General features: G+C 40.9%; 1 protein-coding gene and 1 long non-coding RNA gene across 2 annotated transcripts in view; one reads left to right on the top strand and one right to left on the bottom strand.

Annotated features, from left to right (window-relative positions):
* Nucleotides 1-486: 486 nt before the first annotated feature.
* LOC114017161 (uncharacterized) lies at nucleotides 487-18,373 on the bottom strand. Its single transcript, XR_003562050.2, has 3 exons — nucleotides 18,257-18,373; nucleotides 16,528-16,737; nucleotides 487-638 (listed from the first exon to the last, which is right to left on the bottom strand). It is a non-coding gene; the product is annotated as an uncharacterized LOC114017161 (long non-coding RNA).
* HPGDS (hematopoietic prostaglandin D synthase) overlaps nucleotides 8,604-20,322 on the top strand; it is a 30,167-nt gene continuing 18,448 nt past the window's right edge. The window contains exon 1 of the mRNA XM_005443834.4: nucleotides 8,604-8,650. The gene's annotated coding sequence lies outside the window, so the exon portion shown is untranslated. The remainder of the gene's footprint in view (nucleotides 8,651-20,322) is intronic.

Raw genomic sequence — 20,322 nt, forward strand, 5'->3', positions numbered from 1 at the left:
CTGGAGTTTGCCACTAAGACTTTCTGTATTTTAAAATCAACAACAACAAGCTATAAATTTAACAGAAAAATACATGTAGTCCTAACAGTCAGTATTTGCTGGATGTGTGAAGCCAGGTACATGGCAGCATCTGCCAAAAGCAGGAGACTCCCTTCTGATTTTCACTCTGTAAAAGTCTGCAGTTTATGGAAAAAAGGGACAGGAACAAATAAGTGAAGGTTGGTGGGCATTTGAATGTCTTAATATTTCTCACAGACTTATGCTGTCTCCATCTTTTGAAAAAAAATTTGGGAGGAGGAGAACGGGCAGAAATAAACATTTTAATGAAATCATGATTGATGGAGGACCAACCATTCAAAACCAGGAACCTCCTAGGAACAACTCACTAAACAGGAATCTTTATCATTTCAGACTTCTGCAAGGGTAAGCAGCTGGAAACTGGAATGTATTTTGACTCTGGCAAGGCAATAGAAATATTGATACTGACCTTGAAAGTCTCATCCCTGGAAAGTTGGAGGCATTTCACATTATTTTTTAACGAGGAGAAAAGACGACAAATCCAGGAATCTTAACAGGGCAAGCTCTGGTCTTCACATGAATTAAAGCTCAAATCGCTGAAGCTGATGAATAGTTTTCCACTAACAGAAAAAAGTAATTGAATTAGTTTTATATAAGATCATTTTACCCAAAAGTGTCTTCCCTCTAGCTATGTCACTTTGCTCAGAGCCATCTCTGTCACTTTGGAAACCGTACAGTTATGGACGATTGCTGATGATGGATATGTCTACCCAAATGCATGCAAGGCACTTAGCAGTACCTCCAAATATCTCCCCGAAGCTAAAACGAGCATGTTGCCAGAAAATATATTATTTCTTCCATTTTGCCTCTACAGAAGTAGTGTAAAGACAGAGTGTTCCCGGCTTTGCTCATAACTTTCATAACTACCGCTACACATGGTTATCAGAACAGGAACACAGAGCACAGCTGCTGTTTGAAACTGCATCTTGACCCAGATCATCCTTCCATGCTTCATGCTGGCAGGGCTATTCTATTCTGTCTGGCACCTGAGAAAAAGGGAAAGGGAAGATGTCCCTCTATTCTTCAGGGTTGTGAGACAAGAGTGTGAAGCCCTGTTGCTCTCCCTGCAAAGCTTTTCACAACTGTTTCTCATTCTAACCATGCCTGATACTTGTTAATTTTTAATTAGTTTTTCAGTTTACACCTGTCTAACATCAGACAAATACTAGCTCCCTTCCCCTTCTGCTGCATTTTAAGCCACTCAACAAAAGATTCTGCCTTAATATATTTAGCCCCTGGGCCTCAACAACTGCAAATAAGCCCAAGACAGAGATAAAGCAGTAAAATATTTATGGCTAGATTTAGAAATGGCTTCTTAGTCTATGCACCTAGCTTCGTGCTTCTTCACTTTCTATGGGCAACTCAGGAAGGCGGCTGCCTACTGCACCCGGTTACCTGTGGCTTTGCGCCCAGAGCTTCAAGCAACTGGAAGCAAGTACCATTAAAGACATGCCCATAGGCCTGACCAGAGCATCGCACTAAAAGAGGATGTGAATGAAAGTCTGGGAGGCCAAGCGATTGCGCCACAGGGCAGGGAAGCACACATTAGCCAAAGTGCTCGCAAGGCTCGGCCAGCCAGAGGCACCACCACGTGCTGCACGTGGCACATGCACAGTGCATCCACCTCGCCTGGAAACACACAAGCTGTGTGACCAAGCTGCGCTTGGGCAAGAGCTGGCTGTCTGCAGTTTCAGAAACCATCAGACAAATAAATGGGGTGAAGAACAGAGTCAGCTAAATCCCTTTTACCTACTTAATTTGAATTTATATTGGGTATGGAAAAAGCAAAGAACACCTGAGTAACTTATGTTTAAGAACTTCAGATTATTGCTTAATCCAGGGAGGAAGGAGAACAGCTGGTAATCCAATACAAGATTATTTTTGTTTTGCCATGATCTTTAAAAGCAGAACACACATGAGTCCCTTTTTCCTTAAGCATAAAAGAATAAACGGATGATTTCCTTGCTTATAAATCCAAGACAATTTTCTATTCGTTTGTTACTTTTCTATTGACTTCCACAGTCAAAGCTTCCCTGGTTTTTGAGTTCAACTTTCTTTGTGGTGCTCAGAAAGAGACTCACCATTTCTTTTTCCTGTCTCTGCAATTGGTTCCAAGAATCACCTCAGCCCCTTGGTGTTAATTCTTCCTCAAAATTCACCATTAATCAAAGACATCCAGTGCTTGAGGTAAACTGTCCATTCCTCACCTAATATTTTCAATAGGGTTTTCTTATATATATTGTATGTCTCCTTCCTCTGAGCTTCTTCAGCATACCAAAACACCACGGACACAGTGAGCTCTAGACGTAGGCTAGCTACAGAACTGGGTAAGTTCCGTCATCTGGAAACAAATGCAAGTATTCCTCTGGTGCATTTACATTAGATTTACTAGTACTGCTTTCTATCGTGATTAGAGCAGTTGCTGTTGGAAAGTCACTACTGGAGTCGGGGGGGGGGGGGGTGGTGGGGGTGGGGGTGTGTGCTTGCTCCTTTAAAAGTAGAATTCTGCATTTTAGGCAGGGTGAAGTATTTCGCTTGTGTTTCATAAGACACCTACAGCTTTATGGCATGGTAGCAAAACTAAGGCTTAGGCGCTGCTTTTTTTGTCTTGCTTACTTTGGCAGGTCATACCCACATACCTCCAGGAACTGAAAACTTCTCCTATAGCAATAGTCAGGGTGGGGGAAAGCTACCACAAAAAATAACCAAAACCAAAAACCACAAAGTTTTTAAACCCTGTTTTTAATCCACTTGAGTTTCCTTGAAAGTGATTGTGATATCGAATGATTCATTATTATATTTTTTTTAATCATAAGGATGACGTGGAGAGATTACTTTGGGGGGAACTCTCACATTTCAGAAGGCTGAAGTGAAGAATTTCTCTTCCTTCAGCCTTTCAGTGCATATCTGTGAACAGGGATGTGGCTTCCCTGCCCAGGTCCTACTGCTCAGGACTCCCTGGTGGCTTCCTAGGGAGCCCATCCAGTTCTCTTGTTCATGAGATGAAGCAGCTTAATGTTTTTAAGGCTTCTTTTAAAAGCTTTTGATATTTGCTTGTTAAATAACATGTTTGTGTAATGTTTTCCCTGCTGAAACTGATGTGGATGGAATCAGTCAGACAGCACATGTTACATTACATTATGAGGCTTAACATCTTACTAATTGCATTGGCCTACTTCTGTGAATCACAGATTAGTCTCCTGTTCATACAGCACATCTGATTCCTTTACGTAGTCATTCATGCAATGTGATACAATTGCAAGAGCCCACAAGGGGACAAAAGCTTGTGACTTAACTATCCAAACATAAGCAACAGCATCTCCATCTCCAATTTTCATCAATGCTTTGACCACATGCATGAAATGAGGAACAAAGTGTTCTTATCTTCTGCAACTTGTACACAGACATTTATTTCTTAACTCTTACTTCCCTTTTACAGAGACACAACAAAACATTAATTGAAATAAGAAAAGCAGCTGACTGGCCTGACTTGGCCATGTGGGTTTTTTTCAGTTCCACGAGGGAATTTCTGCAGGATGTAATGGGAAAATAAGCATCAGTACAGAGACCACAAACAGGTACGGGTCACCCGTCAGCTGACATGGCAAGAACCAGTATTCTGTGTTTCTATGCCGAGCTGCATCTTCTGAACAGATGGGTCCTCTGGCAATTCATCAAGAATTTGTGCTTAAATACCATGTATGCGCGTGATTCCCTATGAGTTGGGAAGACTGTCATTGCTCCTCTGCCAAGCTGGAGAAGCTATTAGGATAAATGCATTCTATAGGGTAACTGGGTTTTCCTGTTACCTTGGCCAGTTTCTCATACGCAGGGGTGTTAAGATACAGAAAGTAAACAGTCTGCCAGCTAACTCAGGACTTAGTGTTACTTACAAGAAATTCTGAAGCAAATGCACTAGAAAAAAGTAATTCCAAATATTTTGAACAAATGAGCCATTATGGTCCTGCCCAAATTCTAAAGTATAAAACCAGCACCTGAGAGAAGAGCCTGCTGAAGTTAGCACACTTTAAGCCAGCTTCACTGGGGGTTGGATCAGGGTCTTTCATATGCAACCACTTGCACCCAGGAACTTTCCTACTTCTTATGAATAAAGCCAAGAGACCACTTCCAAACATGAAGAACTGTCAAATGGTCTGCTTTTTACTACTTTTGCTCTCCATGTAGCAATTTGAAGACTAATCTTTCAAGCCGATGCTTTTCATTCTTCTATGCACAAAAGGTCCCTGCTGCCAGGAGCAGAGGAAAAAAGTTCTCAGCTAAACTCAAAACCCCCAAATTGCAGGCTTGTCTGCAGTTGATTACTTCTCTAAGCTGCTCTGCTTCAAAAGCAAATCTCATTATGCTCGTTTAATGATCTCATTGATCATTAAACATTGCCTTTTACTAGAGCTACAGTAACACTGAAAGAACATTTGATTAAGAATGGATAATTTCTTTCAAATGCATTCATGACCTTTCTGTATATTTTTTACAAAATATCATAAACAAAGCAATGCAATATGCATGAGCAAAGCAAGCCACAATTGTTAGAATGTGCTTTTACTCATACAGATGGTGCTTTTAAAGTAATTTTTTTTAATGGTTATATTTCAAATTAGAAAAAAGCAACAAGAACATCAATTCACCATAAAAAGTTTAAAGATGACAATATTTCCAAAATTAAAGACCTGGTATTTTCAATCCCTACCACATCACTTCTTTGAGCAAAGCTGTTTGTAAACTTAAGCTGAAATTGCCAAACATTAGGTCTGTCTGAAGCTGTGTTTCTCTGGCTGAATCTACTGCTTGCTAAGAGAGAAGGCAAATTGCTGACCTCTATTAGACAAACATAAAAGGCCAAGCACCTTTGTTCCATTTGCATGTTTCTAGATATAAGCCTAATATTCCTCAATAAGGGGCTTAAAAATTATGAGAAGTATCATTATTCACTTCCTATATCTGATACTAAGTGTTCGTTTGCTCAAGTCTGTGATAGTAGCGTAGCACTAATTAAAAAAATAAAAGGGCAGGGATGGGGTGAGGAAATGGCAAAGTGAACGTGATGTCTATATTTAAACTAATAGTGAAACTTCTAGTGCTTCAGTAGATTTATTCTCCTGCACACACAAGTAGATGCCCTAATTGCGGGCTACCAGTCTCTATAACATGGTCATGTCTTGTGCAGTGCAAAAGTTGGCTCACCATAAAAGCCTGGGGATTTCCCTTCCAGCAGGGAAAAGCCCAGTGTGGTCACATACTTACTCCTATTTCAGTTTGGGGAGAGCTGGGCGCCTGCTGTTCCCAAATCAAGCTGCCGGGAAATGCTTCTACTGCAGATGTTTCTGCTTCCACACACAGTAAGCAAGCTATCTCGCTGTAGAGACTTACAACGGAACACAGGCAAAAGCATGAGATGCTGTGTCCCATTTCAAAATCTTCTGCTTAATTGTCAATTCAGGGCTGCAAGGTGGAGCAGCAACTGGGAAAGAAGAGGTGGAGAAGGGCTGGCCACGAGTAAATAGCCAGAGTGATCCCGCAACAGGGAATCACAGAGCAAGAGATCTGCCCTGTAGTGTACTCATCCCGTAATAGCCTGTGAATGCTCTGAAGGGGACATCTGCCAGACTAAATCTTGGATTTAATTTTAATCCATGGGACTTCCTCTGCATTTATCAGGGCTTTCAAACTGCTAGGCGAGTGCCCATGCTGACCAAGAAAGAAAATATGCCATTTAGTTAATGTCTTCACATCCCCGTATGCAATGCACAGAAAACATCCTTTCACTGACTTGGTGACTCCACGCAACACCAGACACATGCCCGCAAAGCTGCCCATGGGTCTTGGCCAACTGCAAGAAAACTTGGCATTGCTCCATGACCAAAGGGCAAAGTTGTCAAAATGCAAACCGCTGAGCCATGGGGTGATTCACTGCAGATCCTGCCGTGAAGATCCCACAGTCCGAGGGGAAGGTGTCTGACCTGAATGGATCTTTCCACTCAGGCCTTGCACACATTTCGTTTCATACATCATGATCCTGACCAGTTTGTTCTCACAGCTCTAAAGCTTCCCTAAGTTGCACAGAAGCAAAAAGCATGTTAGGTGGAGAGCCTTGTGCAACCGATACACAGTCCCAGCTTGACTGCAAACAACTGGTAGTTCAGCAAATTTTTCATGCCATCAACAGCTGTTGCAGGCTGAAAGGGCAGCAGAAATGGAGAGCTTAATCTGTAAGAAACCATCAACAGAGGGAGCTAAGGTTAAATCAGTTCAGCGCATTACTAACTTCATTATTTTAAACTTGCAGGCACAAATCACTTCCCATTTTAGGAAGCGCAGGAATTTACTTGATCTTTCACATGCACATTGAATAGAACCTGGCAGAAAGGAAGAATTACTTTTTCTTCAGAAGAAACACACCTACTGATCTCGTAAAGAACTGGACTCACCTCAGGTACTCCTGAGCACAGCTTCTGTAAATCCCACTGTTTGTATAACCGTGCTTCCCACCAGACCAGAAGGTGTTCAGTGCAGTGCTGAGCAGTGGGAATGACGCCTGCGCACAATGTCCGAGCCATTGAACAAAGGCTGAGCTACGCATTCAAAAGATGAAGCTAAAAATTTGATCCCAGTGCAGTTCTGCCACAGGTTGGAAAGATTTTCTCCCTGATCCACGTTAAAGATTTTATACAGGCAAAGAGGAAAAGGGCTCTTTACTACCTCCTCAATCATTTGAGGCAGAGTCGTAGCACAAATAACTGCTTGTGCTTCACACCAACTCGATGAACAGAACTCTTGGAGTGAAGGTAGAGTTTTAACTCATTAACCACCTCACATCAAAAATAAAAGCAAAATTAACAATGTTCTTACTAATGCTTTACCATGTATTATCATTGTTGACCTTGCCAAGGTAGGACTAAACTGCTGTCTGTTGAAAACAATTACCTTCTGCTTCCTTTTGAGAAGGTTGAGAACTGGATCCCACAACACTGCTTGTGTTTCCAGGCTGCTCTGTTCCAACTTAAAATAAACCTCTCTGTGTCTCAAAATCTTGCAAATATTTGTAAAAAAGGTTTATTTCATAGTCCATTTACTTGTGTCCAAGAGTAAAGCTTTAGAGAACCCTAAATATTGCTTCAGCTTTCTGTTGATGAAATAAAAAAAAAATCTCATCTGCTTCTCTGCAACTGAAGGAACTGTCATACCCCACAGATACTGCTTTATGTAAACCCAGCAATTAAAAACTGGTGAAATGTGGGTTTACTTAAACTACTTTATACTTCCTTTTTTGGGATGTATCAAAACCACCACCCCTGCACTGATACACTGGAGAAAAGGAATGTTAAAGCATAAATCTGCAGCAAAGGCACATCCAAAAGCAAGGAAGGGCCATCATTAAGGTAAGCTTTGGCAGTTTGGCTCACAACTCTGATTACTCCAGTCCCAATTAGAAGATACTTCGGGATTTTCTGTAAACTTTCTGAGAGTTGTAAATGCTTCTAGTGGTTGAAAACTCAGCTGTTCATACCATGGGAAAACATGCATTGCGTGGAAATGAGTCAGCCTGCGGCAAATGAGTCATGGTGCAAGCTGCAAGGATCTGGCACATCCGAGGGGAAAGCACTTTGGTTAGCACTGCTCTCTGCACCTGAAAAGGACACCCATAACAATTTATGTATACAAAGTGAATGAGGCCTCAAAGATTCAGATTTGTTTGATACACATCACACCTATGTCTTTAGCACTAGTAAGCTTTGCTCCAACGCTGCTGTGTTCTGGTCTCACACAAAGAAGAAAGCAGAACACAGCAACGCTGAATGGACTTTGTTAAGGTCAAAGTACAAATGAATTGAAAAAAGAAAAGAAACAGACCAAAAAGCAGAACATCCACGACAGATAAGAAGCAGCAACATTGCAGAGCTCTAACTACTAATGTGCATTACTCATAGACAGAGTTTGCTCAAGTACTCTTTCCCCTTCTTCACTGACAATGGAGGAAAATAAATCGCTTCGCTCTCTATGACAAAGGCTTGGAACCTGTATTTTCTTTCTCTGGTTGCTTTTGTTTCTCATTCCTCTGTTTTAATGAGGTTTCAGCTATTTAAGGCATTGTTCTACAATTACATCAGATGCTGTAGGGCTTCACATAGAAATAATCTTTTTTATATACAAAGAAGTATAAAGGAAAAAAAGACAGATGTTTCTTGGCTTGCTCGACACTTCTTACATTTTAAAAAAACACCCGTCACCTGACTCAGCTCCCTAGTGTCTGTTTACTATTCTATTTTTTTTAAATGGCACTTGAAAGTACTTCTCGCCCTTGAGCACAAGCTGAAAAACTCTAGTACTCAATTTGCTGTAGCAGTCCTAAAAGTCACAAAGCTTGCTTGTTATCTGAAGAAATGATGCATTTGTTTTGTGTGTGAGAGGGGAGAGAGAGAAAGGCATGATGACATATTTGTCATGGGGAGTGGTTTGCATATTAATAAACAGTGTATATATAAGCTTCTTCCACTGAGGCTGGCACTCAGGACTCCTGTGCACTGAGGAAGGGACCACGTATCACTGCACCAGCGTGAGTTCTGTTTTGGCTTTGCTTACTGCCTCGGTCTGGTTCCTCTCTTTCCCCTTTCTTGTTCTAATCCTGTTCTGCCCTCCCCAGGGCTACTGTTACACCAGATGCATGGGGGTAAGTCTCATCAAATTATGTTACATGTAGATTAAGTACTGAGAGTATTTAATTTCTAAGAATTTTGCTCGGTTTATTCAACATGAGTCTCTGACCAGTGCTACTGGCATAGCGAGGGATAACCATGAGCTCTACACAAGTGTAACTCAAGTACTCCATCTATATACCTGCTTTGCTACTTACAGGCATCTTTAAACTGCCCGCTGTACTTAAGACATCTGTACAATCACATGCGCCGCTACAATCAGATTTCAGAAATTATGAACTGCTTTTCTAGAAGCAAAAAGGCAGATCACTAGCCTGTTGCAAGCCCCCATTTCTCACCAGTGCCTGGTGCTATCAGTGCTGAGCTACTTTGATAATCAGGGTACACGTCAGAGAGATGCTTTCCAAAGAGATCATCATAACAGCAAAAGGCTGGTGTGGAGAAGCTCCTGGCCTTCTGCAGGGAGTTTTCAGTGAAAAATAATTTCAAAGCAATATGCTATTAGATGTAAATGCTGATTTATATGCATTCATTTATGTAACCAAGCCAAATCTAGGCTAATGTGAGAGAAATTAGATGAATGTTAAGCAGTACCAAATAATTCCTCCAGGTCATTTTTGTGCACTGTTCTGTCCATTTTCCAAATTCCTGTCTTCTAGTTCACCAGCGGATTAACACACTCTCATTCTAATTCCCAGCATTATTCTATAGAGGCAAACCTACTGCAATCAGCCTCCACTTGCTCCATTTTTCTCCTTATTAAACTCACAGGGTTTTTTGCTGTTGATTTTGTTGTCTTTTGCTTCAGAATGATACTCTGAATTGCTGTTCAGGATTTCCACACCCCACACACCCCCAAATTCTCACTGCCATAGTTTGCCTGTGTGCATGATCCTCCTGCACACATTTCCTCTGTTAAAAGCCATCCTTTCTTTCCTGCCCATTTCAAACTATCCAAGGAAACAAACTGTAGCTATAAAATATTTTTCCTGGACTGCTGTGCTCCTTAGGACTGTTTGTAAACACTGGTACTTTCATACTGAAAAGTTGCAACTTTTGCAAAGAAAAGGAAAAAAAAAAAAAAGACATAGAGTTCTTTTGTTTACTTTTGTTTACACTTTGTTTTCTTTAATCCAAAATAGAAACCACCTCTCCCTACAAATGCATGCGTAGTGTGAACTACTCTCTTCTGCAGATGCACGCACACCCAGATACACAAATCTATTTAGATAGAAAGAAGACTGGAATAATCCAAATTTTAAACCAAAAATACACACAAAGTAATTCTTAGAGTTCTGGGTTTCTGCACACACAAGCACATCAGTCAGTCATCTTCAGTGCCGCACATTCCTGTGCCACTGACAAACACATTGCTTCTCTAAGGGTTTGCTCTTAAGATTTCTGGTTGCTGTCTGCCACACACAACCTGCTTCTAAGCAGTTAGAAAGCAGAAGTAATTGAAGATAGTGCTCGCTTTCAAAATATCTTTGATCAAAATCTTACCAGCAAGTAATTACACTGCCTAGAACCCACTGACATACTGCTGTTGGATTAGCAAGTGGCATACCATGCCACTAAAAGATATGCTTATCCACATCAGCCAAGGACTTATCATATATGCTGCAAATCTCAAACACGTGATTTTTTCACCATTTTGCCAGCTAGTCCAAGGCGGGGGGGGGGGGGGGGGGGGGGGGGCGGGGGGGAGGGAAGGATCTGCCAAATCCCACATATACATTTTAAAATGCTGTAACTTTGAAGAACCTCACTTATCTGGAGTCAATCTGCTAAAACTCTCATATAATAAGGTACAGTGAACTGGAAAAAAAAAATTAAATGCTTCATTTTGCACCTCTTTAGAAGTAACTAAAAACATTACTGAAATGTCTCTGTAAATCATGAGCATGAAATGGGACATTCAGCAATACCAGACAGACATACTGTGCTTTGGATTCGGGTAGCAGATGGCAAAGGCAGAAGGGAAACAAAGAAAGGTCTACAGAAAGGATGGTCTGAACTGTCTCACAATCTTTAGTTGATGTTTGACAACAGGAAAGAACTAGTGTGGGACACCAGTCCCTGTAAATGTATGCCTCAGGTAAACAAGCATTTTTTTTGTGCCGGGGTACCCCAGGGCAGAGCAAGGAACCCGCAGCAATGGACACTGCCCCAGAGCCAGACTCTGCCTGGCGTTTCCATGAACAAAGGCAAAATCAGCCAGAAACTGCTGCTCAGAAAGTACTTTCTTCTTAAGTGTAGGGACTCAAGGTTAGGGTTTTACATACCGAGCAGTTTGTAACTAACTCATGGTGGTCCCCAGATTTCTGGCCAGGCATTGCTCAGGGCTGTAGGTCCACACTTGCCAGTGCTGTTCCTCTCAAGAAGACTGGCAATGTCCCAAGAGCACTTTAGCAAGGTCCTGGATCTCTTCAGACTCATTCTGGCTGTGAAAACAATTTCAAAATATCTGAAAATGCATGGAATCTGTGCCCCAGCCCACCGTGCTGGTGCCTCCTGGGCAGGGTGGTATGTGCCAGGCACCCCAGGGCAGAGCAGGAGGACACCAGGAATGTGTGACCAGGAGACCTGGTGGGTGGTGCTGGAGAACACTGCAAAGCGAATAAAACCCTGCTGCCTGGTCTCACCCTTGCCAGCTAAAGTGAGCATATACTGTGCTGAAAAACCTACCTAATTCTTTTTCTTTCATGCCCATAATTTTGTTTATTTTTGGCAAGTGGTACAGAAGATTCACAATATGCAACAGTTGAAGAGCAAAGTAGTTCAGACTAGCAGGGGTAAGAATCTGGCATTTCTACTCCCCCTTGTACATACACACACACGTGGCTGGAACAGGAAACAAAGCTAACTTTTTCACATACAAGGAAAGATGCTAGGTGGTGAAGACAGCTGTTATACAAATTGCTGCACTGGACAAGCTTGAGAGTTGAGGAAATGGACATGAAACCATCCTGGCAAAATCAGCAGCTGCCTTGGGAGAGCTAAATCACTTAACACACAGCAACATGACTCACTGCGCTCTGCTTCCTAGGGATACTGTAGAGGGGGTGCTGATTTATCTGAAGACTACAGAGACAGATGCAAGCCATGAATTTTACAGGAATGACTGGTGTTGGCAAGAATTAAGATTATTTAGGCTTTTTTTCTACCACAAAATGCTTCAGGGAATTCTTAAAACATCTGATGAGGAAATGAAAGACTTAAATAGTCTCTCCCGAGAAATTATCCTAACCACTCCTTAGTCTGTGTCTTTCCCCACGATCTCTCCTCTTGCAATTTTATTTACCAGTATTTTGCAGTCTCAGGTGTGCAATTTATTCCTTCGAAGTTCATTACACCTTGGGAGGCTGCACAAAACAAGCTCAGAATTTATTTACATAAACCTGGGGCCAAGTAGCTGCAAATCAAAAGACTGAGGATCAGACCGAGAGCAAAAGTCATCACAGATGCTCAGGCCCTAAACCAAAGAGCCTGGCAGGAGCAGCACACTGCAGCAGCAGCCCAGCAAAGCCCTGCCCCTCACAGCCTCTCTGCCACCCTGTACCTGCTGACGTGCAAGCACTCCCTCACTCACTTCAGTTCAAATGAATGGGGTAAACTTCAAACACCCGAATTCTTACTGTTTTGACCAGTTGTCTGAGGGGCAGTCACATGAAGAGCAGCAACCACGAAATCAGCTTGGAGAAGCCCAGTGGAGCCTGGTGCTCTCCTCCAACAACAGCCTTGGCAGTGACCGCCCATTCAGTGTCCAGTCTCGCTGGACTCTCACCTTCAAAAAAAATTTCTCAGAATAAGTATTTCTCTAATCCTCTTTCTTTCACCAAGATTTTCCCCCAGCGTTCTTGAAGGATTTCTCTAGAGCTCTGATTTCCCACATCAGCAAACCAACCCTGGAGCTTCCTTGGACAGACAAATGCTTTAAGGTCTCACACAGCCTCTTCTTTAAAGCTGTGCACTGACGAATCAGGCTTTCAAAAGCCCCCACGCACACAGCAAAGCTTCACTCATCCCGTCATGCAACATACTTGTATCATTAGTACTTCTCAGTAATCCCACAGCAATGCCTTAAAAACTCTTCTCATGTTAGGAGGCTCATTTCCATCACAGGCTGCAAATAACCAGTACAATGGGTAAAGACATGCAAAATCCCACGAAATATATATGTGTGTATATATATATATATACACACACACAACACATACATATGTGCTTTAAGCCATGCATATATCTAATCTTAAAAATCATGCTAAGTATCAAGCCACAGCCATTACATTTGGGATTTGTTATTTCAAAATTCAACCCTACCTCAAATTGCAAAAGCATTTACTTCAGATGATTTGTGTATTAAACAGAAAAGAGTGTACACATTTTTTTCTCTTTTCTCTCCAAGGTTCAGATTGCTATCTTGCATAGAAAAAGAAGGGATCAAATGAAGATGTTTATATTCTATAATTGGGGCAGAGCAGGGAAAGAGACTATTGTTCTTCAGAAAGAGAGTTTATGTCAGACAGAGCTGACAGGAATTAGATATACTTAAAGCTTTTCATTTTATTCTTTGTCAAAACACAGACTGCTGTGGAAATTTTCCAATGGAAGATCTGCAGTCTTCCATTAATCTGCCAATATTCTCCAATCTTTCACCCTCAAAAAGAATTAATAAGGACATCTTTTGGCAAAAAAAATACCCCACAAACCAACCATTCATTACAATTTTTAGTTTTCAAACGGTGAAACTCTCTCTTAAACCCCTGATTTTATTTAAATTACTCCATCGTAAAAGCAGGAGACATTTATGCTCCAGAAAAAGAAAATGAGCATTTTTCCTTTTCGCTGTGCAATAAAAGAGGACCATCCTGATTCTTCAACTCTCTCTTTCCTAACCGGAATATTAAAGTTATTAGCTTCCCCATTCAGGGAGTATGTCACATAAGGTACACACCGTACCCCCTCAGTTTTTTCCAGGGAAAGGCAAAAGGTATTTCTCTTAGTGTTACTTACATCCAGATAAACAGCTTGGATTAAGGCAATGCCTTCACCAGCAGAGTGCCAACCTTCCTCACAAGCGAGGAGGCAGAAGGGGACCAACACCCACCCTGTGGCTGCTTCTGGCTGGCATGGACAGATTTTTTACCATCAAAGTCTTTTTGCCCCCAAAAGGGCCAATACATCACTATTTCTGTTTGTAATTTCAGCTCTGAATTTAGACATACAGTATAAACACAGAGAGTCTTTAGAGAGGGTAACTTTTCATCGGAGGGAGAAGAATATAAGGCATTCCTGCAGCAACTGATTTGATCGGCAACCAGGAGAGCTGCACCATGCCCTGCAGACAAGGCAAGGCTGCTTTTCAGTTGGCTCCTGCTTTTTCATCATTGCTCAAGCAGGAGAAGGTAACCCAGAACACCTTTCCCAAAACCTTTATGACTGTTAGGTTGGTTAAATAAAAAGGAAGACAGACTGGAAACAGACATTTCCTATTTTTCTTACCTTACTAAAACCGTGAAATGCATTTTATAAAGTTATAGCTGTGAAAACTTTTCTTTACTTGCCTTCTACAAGAGCTATTTAAGTCTTGTCTCTCTGGTTCCTTCCTCCAAAAACTGAACATGCAAAACATGAAGGCAGGAAGACTCACTTGGACAGGAAAATATTTTTTGAAATTGAGGAAGGAGAAAGCTGCTTTGACACTCTGCTCTCCAGTTCCAGGGTGGGGGAATTCACCTATCTGAGAAGGACAGTAAGCAAGACAGGCAAAACTGAATGTAATATCCCTACTGTTTCTGAGGTGAAATGAGGCAGTGTAAGTCTCTTTCCTGGTTAAAACTCTTTCTTTGTACTCCATAAAGTAACACAACTCTCCCCAGCCCCCAAGGATCAGAACCAAAAATCCATGCTTCATACTTGGATAGGTCACTCCTGAGACAATAGCCTAAGGAAAAACGCCTTTAATGTGTAAAGATTCTTTTGACTGCATATACAAAGGAAAAACCCCATAGACATAGCCAGCTTCTTTCCTTTCCCTTCTTGACTGGAGTTTCCTCATTGACATTAGCACCACTGGGCCTTGTGACTGGGAGTAAGGAAGAGAAGGAATATTTTTCCCTCTGAACTGCCAGCATTACCATTAATTGAAAATGTTCAGCTGATACTGGTGATACGAACATCAAGATGTATACGTGGCACGGCACATTACAGAAATATATGAGTAAATATACGAGTTGGCTGGAATTGCAGTGCCCCTGCACCCCAGTACGATACCTCAAATTAAGCTGTCTGGTATACATCTATTTCACACCTACTAGTCTAATTTCCAAGCCAACTTTGCAGCACCAGCTTTTCAAGAAATAACAACTGCTTTAAAAGCAGCGCTGAGGAAAAAAAAAAAAAAAAAAAGTCCACCAAGCTTTTCAACTTGGACTAGATTATTGCTTAGAGAGGGCACAAATTCTGCTTCACACTTAGCAAGATGCTCCTTGGCAGAAAGATACCTGGAGGTTTATGTGAGTGGAAGCTGATCTGTTGTTATACTTCCACCTTAAAAAGTCATGAAAATGAAAGTTAGAATATCAGCTCCAGCAACCCAAACACTCTGAATTGCTATAACTGCTTAATCTTATAATAAAATAAACAGAGGTATCTGTTGACTGAAACATCATTCAGCAGTCCTTGGGGGGACTTTTTCTCCTTCCTCATCTGACATGGCAGCACCTTCCTTTCTCACACCCTTCAGCAAGCACAGGTCCAGCCTGCTCTCCCGGTGGCCGATCACAGGCCCAGAGTTCCCAGATGCAGTCCTAGGTTGTATTAGCACAGGGAAATGAAATGGAGCTCTCTGAAGGACCATGTCCTGGTCTGGTTGCAAATCAAGCCAGGACAATGGTACCAGGCAGCTGAGACCTCCAGCCTCTCCTTTATGGCAGGCCCATGGCCAGGCAGCGCCGCGTCAGGTGCTAGCTGTGGTACTTTCTGTTAAGTGACTCCTAAATTAATGAAGGACCCAGATGTTAAATAAATATACAAACAGTGCAATGCATCATCTCTTCCAGGCAGACAGTTTGAGTCCCAAATTTTTAGAAATACCCAGATGAGCCTTAACAAAATCCTACTTGCTTGCTAGAGGGAACAGTTGGGCTTTTTAAATCCTCTAACAATAATTAAACCTTAAGGCAAGAAAATTTAATTTTTCACAGTGCAAACTACAATTAAAGGGGACTTTGCACCACGAGGTGCTTTCTCAGACTTTGGATGGATGCGAACAAATGGCTCAACTTGGCTGGTTTCTCCCCCTCCACCCCCAGCTCAGGGAAAAGCTCTTTGCTGCCTGTCACCTCAAATATTAATAACCTTATCCAAGAAAATGAAATGAAGTCCTGCCTTTTGTGGGTTTGAGGGTTTGTTTTTTTTTCATTCTTCTTTTTCTGAATTCACATACTTTGTATCTGCATCCAGGTTTTGGTGTCTGTTACTAGCCAAAGGAACATTTCCTTGTATTACTTTGAGGGCTGGATTTTCCAAAATAGAGATGAAACACTGTTCATCTACAAAGTCCAGTAGAGTTTTGGTGTTTAGTTTCATGGTGCAAAGGCTCAGGCTGGGTGTGCAGAACTGCACACAGGCTGGCACAGGCAGCCTGCTCTGGGCGCATATCCAAAACTCATCTTGAGCAGACAAAATGCAGGCAATGCACTTGTGACTTACCCTTTAAAACAGAGCAGGGACACATACGCTATCATCTAGTAAAAGCAAGAGTATAGCATACCTTGCAGGTACTGGGATTGTTTGCTTCTGTATTCTCCCAGTGTGTTCATACCGTTTCCAGTCTGCCAGTGCTTTTTCTTTTCTGTATTAGTACTATCTGAAATTCAGCATTTTAGTTCTCAGAGAATGATGCTGATTCCTTCCTGGAATCTGTTTTTTCACTCTAATCTTGCCTGAAGTTTTCAAGTTGATTGCTTAGTCTTGCTCGGAACTGGAATAAAAACATCCCAAACTCATCAGATAATACAGTATCTCCGTAAAGACAGTCTTAAATTATTTTAAATCTGTCCCAAGATGTTTGAGATACTTGTAACCTCAACCTGAATTTTGACTTGTAATGTAGAGGATGCCACCTTTTACACATATTTGACCTTCTCTCAGATTTTCTGTTTGATTTTTTGAAACTGAGTGGCTCCAAAAGTTGAATTTAATCACAAGATCCACTAATCTTCTGTTTAAAGGTATGTTAAAGCCAGTTAAGCTGGCTTTAAGAAAGCCACAGACGAAAGCTAGAAAATCAGCTAAGAGGGTCAACAACTTTGAAGTATTAAAGCACATTTATTAGTAAATTTCGACTTGTTGACTTCGCTTGAAAGTTGTATGCAATAAAACTGGGGCAGAGGTTTCCACAGGCACTGTCAAAGTAGGGCAGGGCAGATGCACAGGTGGGCCCTGGCTGTGTATTCATCACTTTAGAAATTGAAAAAATGCTGCTTAGATGGCAGGTTTATTGGGGGAAGGTAAAACAGCCCCCTCCTGCATTTATGCACACTTGGCTTTGCAATGAACTCAGATTTAATAACATTAAGCAATTGGCTAAATGTTTGTAAGTCTGGGCACTGAGGTCCTTCCCCCCCCCCCCCCCAACATCTTCCAGTACTTTTAAACCATAACTAAACCTAAAAAAAGAAATAATGTTAAATAGTTTCCCCTTTTGTCACTGCCCCCCAAAACAAAAGTATGAATTGAAAGACCCAAAATAGACCTTTTTTCCCCCTAGAAGAGATATTTTTCAATCATTTAATAATTTTGGACATTTTTAAAGTTTTTCTGATTTGTTTCTCATCATCTATTCCTTTACAAAATTCCTGGGAAAATGAGGCAAAAAGAATAAGGAAAAAAGCCAACAACTTGCTTCGTATGTTTGGCAAAAAGCTATTCCAAACACAACCATTTCTTTCATTTAGAAATGTATCTGCAATTGTTTAGGAAGCACTACTGACATTTCACAATAAATATAAATAAAAAATAAAATCTACAAACATTTACAAAAACATGCTTACAATAAAGCTATAGAGACCTTTAAAATGTCAAGTAGTTTTGGTAAACTCCTCGTAGGGTGGTTGTTTGCTGTTCACAGATGGATAAAAATTCATAAGCTTAAATGTGCATCAGCACTGCAAATATTTGATTACTCTTCACAGTGTATTCATTAGAAATTTGTTTAGTTTTGCTTTAGACATTTCAAACAATAGTTTCCGCCATTTTCTTGACAGACCAAAATATTCCACAGCCTCCTACAACAGCCATAAGGACCTCCTGATCTTCAGCCAAAATTCCCTTTTCTTTACATCATCTCGCTACTCCTGATTATAGATGTCTTTGTATATAAAGTTCCCCCACAGTAAGAATTAGACTCTTCCAAAATACTCGCCACCAGAAGCGTTATGCTTCATTCATCTCCAGCCCGCTCTATATATAGTTGTCTACTGTTTTCCTCATGACAGTACCTTAAAATCTTCTATTCTGGTGCTTTTAAATGCCTTCCAGCTGTCAACAGCTCTCCGCTAACACAGGGCTAAGCAGGCTCGAGGTAGGTGAGATACTGGAGCCGTGTGAGAGCAGCGCGTTAAGCACAGGGTGTTCATGACGAAGCTCTGCAAACACCCCTAAAGGGAAGCGGTCACTGTGGGTTTTGCATGTAAAAGGTTTTATCCTCTCCAAAGGCACTGCATCAGTCATATTCGCTTGCCTCTAAAAAAAAACAAAAACAAAAACAAAAAACAGGAAAGTAAGGATCAAGTGGGGTTTTTTCTCCTTTAACTCCCAAATCACTAAGTCATATCTAATTCAGATAGCACATGCTCTTCTAAAAATGCCATTCCTTGCTCTTAAACAACCACACAAAATCAGAAACAGGGGGAAAATAAAGCTACAATCTCCTCCATTCTTTGTACGTTAACTTTCTAGACATGTCATCCAAACTCATCCTGCATAAATAAATAGTAAAGTATAATAATAGACAATATTATTATACAAGCACAATAAAACACAAGTAGTAATAAATCTGGGCACAAAATTTGTAAATAGAATAGCTATAATTATATATGTATAATATTATGATATAATAGCTAAAACAGAAATGTTTTGCCAGATATCTAAAACATGCTTGAAATACTTGGAATTGTCAAAGTTTCTCTCTTTAGAGAGAGAAAGAGTTACACCTGTAGTCTGCGAGTTGTGTTTGCCAAGCAGCAAACATATTTTCTGGTAATTAATACATCTAGAAAACGAATCACATCCTGATTTAACCCAATTTGCCTGCAGCTTCCCTCTTTTATACAGTGCAAAGGAACACACTTGCCTGACTAAAGAAAATAAATTTAAAAAAATAGTGGTATCTTTTTTTTTGAAGCACTTGGAGATATCTCCATTGGTAACCGGGTAACCTTAGCAATAAATTAAGCAGCCTCCAATGTGCTCATATGCTGTGAATTTTTTTTGGCCTTCACTACTCTAAGGACAGAAAGAAGATGGTTTTGCCTTTTGAGGAAAAAGTGGCAAAGGCATTTTGCTCTTTTCAGCATGAGTTAAGGGCAAGCTTTCCCAGTCTCTGAAGAAAGAGCAGCTCCCTCTAAGTGAAAGCTGATGATACATCTGCCCTCAAGCAAAGGTTTTCAAAGACAAGATGACTAAATAGGGGGTTGTTTCTCTTGCAAGGTTATGGAGCAGCACTCCTCAGTAAAAACATTCCCTTTCCTTCCCAGCACAGATGATCTGTGTTGCATGTGTTATTACTAACACTCTGAATCTGATGGAAATGAAAGAATTGTAAATGACCTGCAAGGTCTGCTTTAAGGCCAAAGCAAGGCTTTTGCTTTGGGTGAGGAGGTGGATAGTGGTTTTAGTTTCCTTTGGCCAGTACATTTAAATATCAGCTGAGCTCACAGATCTCTCTTACTAAGGTGGCATGTGTGCAGAGGTTAAAAATTTACTTTTGGCTTCAAGCAGCCTTAGCTGTTCACCTGTCCTGCACCATCCTTGTTGTACAAACTCATAAGTATTTTCTTTTATTGCCTATTACACCAACAGACAAATGAAGCCTTCCTGTTATATGATACCTAACTAGAACTGAAGGGCGAGGGGGGGGAACAAAAATCACAAAAAAACCAAAGTAATTTCAAGTTTTCTATTGGTTTCTGAACAAGAAACTGAGAATTCTGTTATGATTTTCTCAAAACAACAGCATTGACTGGTTTCCATAGCAAATTCTCATTCTAAAATAGTTTGGATTGATTGCCTATGCAACTAGGGTAACAGTTCACAAGAAAAATCACAACAGCTTGGTCATTCACATGATTTGCTCTTGGATGAAGGTGTCCATAAGCAATAGAGGCTGAGCAGGGCAGGCTTGAACAAAACTGCTGCTCAAGACAGCAACTGTCTTCTGTCATAGTATATGATTTTAGATCTGCACTCTGAAAAACACGTTATAAAAATGGCCTGAGTTTGGAGTCACAAGGAAAATAAACAAAAAATAAAAATTCTTAGTATGTCTGAAAAAAATATCAAGCCA

Source organism: Falco cherrug, chromosome 1 (assembly GCF_023634085.1).
Source record: "Falco cherrug isolate bFalChe1 chromosome 1, bFalChe1.pri, whole genome shotgun sequence".
Classification (NCBI taxonomy): Eukaryota; Metazoa; Chordata; class Aves; order Falconiformes; family Falconidae; genus Falco; species Falco cherrug.